The sequence below is a fragment of the Myotis davidii genome, unplaced genomic scaffold (genome assembly GCF_000327345.1).
Source record: "Myotis davidii unplaced genomic scaffold, ASM32734v1 scaffold2099, whole genome shotgun sequence".
NCBI classification, from domain to species: domain Eukaryota; kingdom Metazoa; phylum Chordata; class Mammalia; order Chiroptera; family Vespertilionidae; genus Myotis; species Myotis davidii.
The window spans coordinates 65363-73538 of NW_006290666.1; the positions used below are offsets into that span (position 1 = coordinate 65363).

The 8176-nt window shown below is 43.9% G+C and overlaps 1 non-coding gene and 2 pseudogenes across 1 annotated transcript; 2 read left to right on the plus strand and 1 right to left on the minus strand.

Annotated features, from left to right (window-relative positions):
* On the plus strand, positions 1-82 carry TRNAS-GCU. The gene has a single exon. It is a non-coding gene; the product is annotated as a tRNA-Ser (tRNA).
* Positions 83-437: 355 nt separating this feature from the next.
* LOC102771435 lies at positions 438-1437 on the plus strand (annotated as a pseudogene).
* A 3633-nt stretch (positions 1438-5070) lies between these two features.
* Positions 5071-6090, minus strand: LOC102772303 (annotated as a pseudogene).
* Between the last annotated feature and the right edge of the window lie 2086 nt (positions 6091-8176).

Sequence of the window (8176 nt, forward strand, 5' to 3'; positions counted from 1 at the left end):
GACGAGATGGCCAAGTGGTTAAGGCGATGGACTGCTAAAACATTGTGCTCTGCACGCGTGGGTTCGAATCCCACCCTCGTCGATGGAGTGGTTTTTAGTGTGTAAATCTCCTAAGAAGTACTTTCAAAAGTCTCTTGGATGTATTCCTAAAATATTTGCCCCTTGTTCTGACCTTTACCTGGGCAACATTAATCCTCAGTCACTATGGTCTGAGCACTTTCCCTGTCCTTCCATAAGTGATCATTCTTGCATTTCGGTAGAACAGATTTTTCCAAATCTCCCGGCACATGCCTAGGTTGAAGGCTCCATCCCCAGTGGGGGTGCGTGCAGGAGGCAGATAGTTCTCTCTCCTCATTGACGTTTCTCTCTCTCTCTCCCTGTCCCTTCCTCTCTAAAATCAATAAAACAGTATATTTTTAAAAAAATAAATGACAGAATCTTGCTTGGTCCCGAGGCAGCCGTTTAGCCTGCCACCTGCCTGTCCGTCCCCAGAGCTGAGCTATGGAGAGAGCAAGTTTGATCCAGACGCCCAGTTAGCAGAGCAGGATGAACACTGTGAGGACATGGCAGCCTTCCTGGAGAGTGCTATGGAGAACGGGAGGAGCTCTCCTGCGAAAAGCGAAACCTGCTCTCCGTGGCCTACAAGAAGGTGGTGGGTGGCCGGAGGGCTGCCTGGAGGGTCCTGTCCAGTATGGAACAGAAAGGCCAGGAGGCGGGCTCGGAGGAGAAGGGCCCAGCGGTGAAAGAGAACCGGCAGAAGGTGGAGACTGAGCTCTGGGAAGGGTGGGGGTCAGGGTGGGGATGAGGGTGGGGGAGGCTACACCGTGCTGGGCCTGCTGGACTCCCACCACATCAAGGAGGCCGGTGACGTCTTCTACCTGAAAATGAAGGGGGACTACTACCGCTGCCTGGCCGCCGTGGCCACCGGCGATGACAAGAAGCGATCATCGACTCTGCCCAGGAAGCCTACCAGGAGGCCATGGACATCAGCAAGAAGGAGATGCCGCCCACCAACCCCATCCGCCTGGGCCTGGCCCTGAACTTTTCCGTTTTCCGCTATGAGATCGCAAATAACCCTGAGAAGGCCATCTCACCGGCCCAGGACCACCTTCGATGAGGCCATGGCTGACCTGCACACGCTCAGTGAGGACTCCTACAAGGACAGCACCCTCATTCTGCAGCTGCTGTGAGACAACCTGACTCTGTGGGCGGCGGACAACGCTGGGGACGAAGGGGGCGAGGCACCTGAGGAGCCCCAGAGTTGAGCTACGCTGCTACCCGCCCTGCCCTGCCCATTCCAGCCCCACCCACCCCCAGCAGAGAGGACTAGAATGGGGTGGGAGGCCCAACCCTCTCCCTGAATGCTCTGCCCCAGCTCAGAGAGGCTCCATGGAGAGGGACCAGCAGAGCTGAGGCCCCCGAAGCCATTGTATCCCACTCTTCCTGTAGCTATTGGGTTCTCCTAACCACTGGTCATTACACCCAGCCCTGCTCTGCACCCCCTCCAGACCCTACCCATGAACTGTGAACCTGGCGACTTCTGCCTCTTCCCCGCCTTCTTGACTCCCTCCTGCCCCTGCTGCCTCTGGATCTTAGGAATTGAGGAGTGTCCCACCCAGTGGCTGAGAACTGGACCCCATGGCAGAGGCTGGAGATGAGAGTGAGGTGAGAGAGAGAGAGAGAGAGAGAGCAGAATGAGAGGGAAAACATGTCTGCTGGGATTGACCATGTTTCCTCTCAATAAAGTTCCCCTGTGACAATAAATAAATAAATAAGAGCTTTGCTGGGCAGAATAATCTTGGTTGTAGGTCCTTGCTATTCATCACTTTGAGTGTTCCTTTTCTAGCCTGCAAAGTTTCAGTTGAGAAATCAGCCGACTGTCAAAATTGTATAGGTACTACCTTGTAAGTAACTAACTTCTTTTCTCTTGATGCTTCTAAGATTCTCTCTAAGAGGCAGAAGTCGCCAGGGCATTTTAATTATGATGTATAGGTGTGGGCCTCTTTGACTTCATCTTGTTTAGGACTTTGTGCTTCTTGGACTAGTGTGTCTTTTTCTTTTACCCGGGTAGGGTAAAGTTTTCAGTCATTGTTTCTTCAAATAGGTTCTCAATCCTGTGTTCTCTCTCGCTTTCTGATCCCTCTATGATGCGGATGTTGTTACGCTTCATGTTATCCCAAAGGTCCCTTACACTACCTTTATTTCTTCTAATTCTTTTTTCTATGTGCTGCTCTGATTGGGTATTTTCTTCTACCTGGTTTCTAAATTGCTGATTTAATCTTCTGCTTTATCTAACCTTATGCTTATCCTTCCAGCATATTCCTCATTTCAGATATTGTATTCTATTTGGTTCTTTTATATGGTTTCTATGTCCTTTTTTATGTTTACTATCTCTTTGGTTAAGTTCTCATTGATTTCATCCATTCTTCCCTTAATTTCTTTGAGCATCCTTATAACAATTGTAAATTGCTTGCCTCCATTTCACTTAGCTCTTTTTCTGGAGATTTATCCTGTTCTTTCATTTGGGGAATGTTTCTTTGTCTTCTCATTTTGACTACCTCTTTCTATTTCTTTCTCTGTGTTACATCTTCTATGACTCCCAGTTTTGGTAGGGTGGCCTTACATAGTGGGTGTCCTGTGGGACTCCATGGTGCAGTCTCCTTGATCACCTCTGCTAAGTGCTCTAGGGATGTTCCCTGTGTGGGTTATGTGGGCCCTCCTGTTGTCATTCAGACTTGATTGGACCATTCATGAGTGGGATGAACCTCAGACTGCCTAACTTATGATCAATCCCAACCATAGTGTACAAGCTACTGTGCATATGCTAAACATACAAAACAGAATTCACCTCAGCAGGATCTGGTGCCTGCCAAGCTCTCTTTGGATATGCCACTTGTGAAGCTAATTGGACCTTGCTCTGATGTCTGGAGCTGGCCACTGGGTGTGCTGGTTCTGGGGACTCTTGTGAGAGCCTCTACACAGGTCAATGCCAGACACTGCCTGTGTCTCACCCTGGGCAAACTACTTGGAGCTACAAAATGATCCACAGTTTGCGACTGCCTCTTCTGGGCCTGATGATGCATGAGAAGGGTTCCCTAAGCTACACAGCTCAGTCACTGACACCTCTTGAATCTGTCCAGACCTCTACATCCCAGCCCAGGCCATTGACTCCTTACCAGGGCGGAAGCCCTGCAGGATGGGTCAACACGGAAGCCGAAGGGTGGGGCAATTCCTTTCCCCAGGCTGATGCTACATGGAAGGGGATGCTCTACCCAAGAAAGATGGTGTCTGTTGTGCAGTAGGGTGACTCAGCACAGGGGTCCCAGCTGTTGCCCCCTCAGCTCTCTCCCTAGAGCCACAAACCAGTCTCTCCTCCCAGGTGTCTAGTCTGCTCCACCCTCCTTCGGCTAGAGCCCAGGGTAAGTGGCTGTGAAAGAGATTTTGTGCATTGGCCCTTTAAGTGGTGCCTGAGTTTCTAGCAGACTCCCATCTCTCCCTGGCAGACAGAAACCCCACTATTTTCACAGCCAAATGTCATGTGGGTGTCTCTTCCAAGCTCTGGTGCTCTGGGCTTGGGAGTCTGGCTTGGGCTTGAGATCTGCTTATCAGAGAAACCCTCACACCCCCCACCCTACAGCTGAGATATCCCTCTGGAACTTCAGCCACGGCCCCTGGTAGGGGGGTCAGCCCTTCTTGCGTTTCCGCACTTCCTACCTATAATGTGGCTTCTGTAAATTCTTAAGTCTAAATCCTACAAGACTCCTCTTCAGCTAGTGTTCAGTTGGTTATTCAGATTGATTGCTCTATGTATTAGTTGTACTTCAGTTTGGTCCTGGGAGGAGGTGGGTGTAGCTTCCACCTACTCCACTGCCATCTTAGATCTTTGACTGACAATTTATACTCTGAAAATGCACTTGTTGTTATGAATTAGAAAGTTGAAACATGGCACATTGTATTCATAAAAGGCCTTTTCTAAATTGCTCTTCTTGTACAGTATTTACTTTTATAGGAAAGAACAAATATTAAAAACTTGAAATATAAATTGTGGTGAATAAGCATTTGGAACTGGTTTTTTGTTTTGTTTTGTCTTGTTTTTGGTAAAAAAAAAAAAAATGTTTTACAAGTCAGAAGTACCCTTAAATGGTTGAGCTGTGTTTTTATCTCTTTAACTTTTAGAATAAATTAAAATACTTTGTTTCACCATCTACTGACATTTTACTGTTTTTCTCCAGAAGAAATTGCTTAACACCCTGGCCGGTGTGGCTCATTTTGTTGAGCATCATCCCATGCACCATGCCTTGGGGATTCCCAGTCAGGGCTCATGTATGGGTTGCGGACTTGATCTCCAGCAGGGGGCATGCAGGAGGCAGCCAGTTGATGTTTCTCTCTAAAAAAAAATCAATAAAAACATATTTAAAAACTAAAGAAAGAAAAAAAGAGAAATTACATTCTTACTTTGTTGTTCATATGAGTATAAAAGTGCTATATACACAATCACTGTTGTTAAGAGTTAGATTTTTAAATATTTAATATTAACCTCTATGGCATCAGAGAATATTGGTGACAGGGGCACTGTAATAAAATGCTGTTATATATGCAAGTAAATACATAATTGCCAATTATACATATGATTTTTTATATTTCAGATATTTTTTATTTTTTGAAATTTGTTACCAGGAATGACTGAAATAAAAAATATAATTGAGTCCCATCATCATCATGGAAATGGCTTTTGGAGAAAACTGGTCAGATGAATATTATTGCTTCCCATTTTCAATCAGTAAATAGTTGCCATTGATAAATAGATATGCTACATCAGTAGTTCTCAACCTTCCTAATGCTGCGACCCTTTAATACAGTTTCTCATGTTGTGGTGACCCCCAATCATAAAATTATTTTCGTTGCTACTTCATAACTGTAATTTTACTACTGTTATGAATCGTAATGTAAATATCTGATATGCTAGATGTGTTTTTCTGATGGTCATGACCCACAGGTTGAGAACCGCATATGTACATAATACAACATACCTGTTCATGGGGGTGGGAGGAGGAAAGACTAGGAAACAATTCATGTGACCTTTTTGATTGCATTATACAAGACAAGCACAAAAGCACCACCCATGCCTCTGAGAACATGGGACCATGCACCCTTGAAAAAAGCTTTGTCTCCTTCATCATGAGCAATCTACCTCCAGCAACTGAGTATGACTCTGTATATAATATCAGTTCCTGTGTGCCCTGACTGCATCAACAAGCTGCAGGGGAGGAGAAACCAAGATGGCGGCATAGGTTAATGCCAGAGATTGCTGCCTTGAACAACCAATTCAAATTACACCTAAGGAAGTCAACCCAGCCACCGCTGTGACGGACTGTGCGATCATCCAGCTGATGAAGATGTGAGTATTCTTGGTATCTGGAAGCATTCCCTTTGCAGTGTCATAGACACCAAAGTAGGTAGCTCGGTAGATGATAATACCCTGTACCGACACAGTAAAGCATTGGTATAAGCCTCTAAGCCCATCAGATTTGTAGATCTTAATCAGGCAGTCACTGAGGCCTTTGAATGCCCTTTCAGCTCCAGCTTTGCCCACATCAGTTGCTAGACAGGTACAGGCAAAATCAAGAGGATACACAAAACACAAGTAGGTGGCCCCAACAGCACCTCTTATGCCAGATTTCCCTTAAAGTATCGCCAAAACTGGGCTCTCTTTTCCACACCACCCAGGAAGATCTGCTTGTATTTATCTTTGAAGGCAAAGTTGAGAGCCTGGGTAGGGAAGTATCTGATGACATTGGCCAGGTTCCCACGCCAGAAGGACAGGACTCCCTGCTCCTTGGGGATACAAACCACACAGTCTATAATGCCCTTGTATTGCTTATCTGCAATGATTTGCTTGCTGGCATGCTGCACCTGCAGCAGCAGCTTGACCAGCTCAATGGGTGCTACCGCTGTCTTGGAGATGGCTGCAGACACTCCACCTGCCAGGAAGTGGCTGCGGCCACTCCACCTGCCAGGAAGTCCTTGGCAAAGGACACAGCGACATCTGTCATGTTGAAAAGAAGAAGCGGGTGACTGCTGGCCTGGGACCATAACTGGCTGAACTCTGGGGCTCTCTCAACGTTTATTTTTAAATTGCCAGTGCGTGTCATATGTACTAGCTGGTCAGTTGGTCAGATGGATGTATGGTTGGTCACTTAGCCTTTTATATATATAGATGAATGGTTACCAATGAGATCAAGAATGATATCAAAAACTTCCTGGAAACAATTGAAAATAAACACACAAAAACCCAAAACCTCTTGGGACACAGCAAAAGCAATCCTGAGAGGGAAGTTCATAGCACAACAGACCTACCGCAAAAAAAAAAAAAAAAAAAAAAAAAAAAAATTTTAATGAGCTATCTAATACTAAACTTAAAGAATTAGAAAGAGAACAATAAGAAAATCTCAGTGTATTATAGAGAGAACAAGAAAAACCCAGAGTAACTAGGAGGAAGGAAATAGTAAAGATTAGAGTAGAAATAAATGACATAGAGACTAAAAACTATGAAAAAAAAATCAATGAAACCAAAAGCTGGTTCTTTGAAAAGATAAACAAGATTGATGAACCATTAGCTAGACTCATGAAGAAACAAAGAGAGAGGACTCAAATAAATAAATTCAGAAATGAAAGCAGAGAGGTAACCACTGACACCACAGAAATACAAAGAATTGTAAGAAAATACTATGAACAACTATATGCCAACAAGCTGGACAATGTCGATGAAATGGACAAATTCCTAGAAAAACCCTGTCTCCCAAAACTGAATCAGAAGAATCAGAAAACCTGAACACGCCAGTAACAGCTGAGAAAATAGAAGCAGTAAAAAAAAAAAAAAAAGCAAAAAAACAAAAAACAAAAACCTCCCTGCAAACAAAAGCCCAGGTTCCAATGGCTGCACAGGGGAGTTTTACCAAACATTCAAAGAAGTAACACCATACTCCTCAAACTATTCCAAAAAATCCAAGAGGAAAAAACATTTCCAAGCTCCTTTTATGAGGTCAGCATTAATCCTAATTCCAAAACCAGGCCAATAACAAGCCAATATCCCTGATGAATATAGATGCTGAAATCTTCAACAAAATATTAGCAAGTTGGATCCAACAATATATTAAAAAGATCACACACCATGACCAAGTGGGGATTATTCTGGGGGTGCAAGGCTGGTACAATATTCACAAATCAATAAATGTGATATATCACATAAACAAATTGAGGGACAAAAATCACATGATCATATCAATAGACGCATAAAAATTATTCAACAAAATCCAACACCCATTTTTAAAAATCTGTATCTTTTTCTCTTTCTTTACTGAGTTCTTATTTTTTCTTTTTCAAATAATTCCTTATTATTGAAAGTATTCTTCTCTCTCATTTTTCAACATCCTGTAGTTTTCTGAGTACAGGTCTTTTGCCTTTTTGGTTAATTTTATTCTTAAGAATCTTAATTTTTTGTTGAAATGCTAAATGGAAATGTCTGTTTAGTTTCTCTTTCTGAGAATTCATTATCCTATATAATAAAGAGTAATATGCTAATTAGACCAAAGAGCAGAACGACCATCTGGACATCCTTCCAGATGACTGTCTGGACAACCTTCCAGACAAAGCCAGGGCTGCGAGGGCTGGCTGAGGCTACAAGGGGCTGCGAGGGCTGGCCAAGGCAGCCAGGGCTGTGAGGGCTGGCTGAGGCAGCCGGGCCCGAGCCCCTTGCATGAATTTTGTGCATTGAGCTTCCAGTTGGTATATAAAAAGCCATCAATTTTTGGGTGTTAATTTTGTATCCTGTTACATTGCCAAATTCATTTATTAAATCTGGTAGTTTTGATGGAGACTTTAGGGTTTTCTATGTACAATATTATGTCATCTGTACATAATGAGTTTTACTTCCTCCTTTCCAATTTGGATGCCTTTTATTTCTTCTTCCTGTCTGATCACTGTGGCTAGGACTTCCGGCACTATGTTGAATATGAGTGGTGAAAGCGGACATCCCTGTCTTGTTCCTGTTCTTAGGGAAAATGGTTTAAGTTTTTGTCCATTGAGTGTGATGTTCACTGTAGGTTTGTCATATATGGCCTTTATCTTGTTGAGATATGCTCCGTCCATTCCCACTTTGCTGAGAGTTTTTATCAGA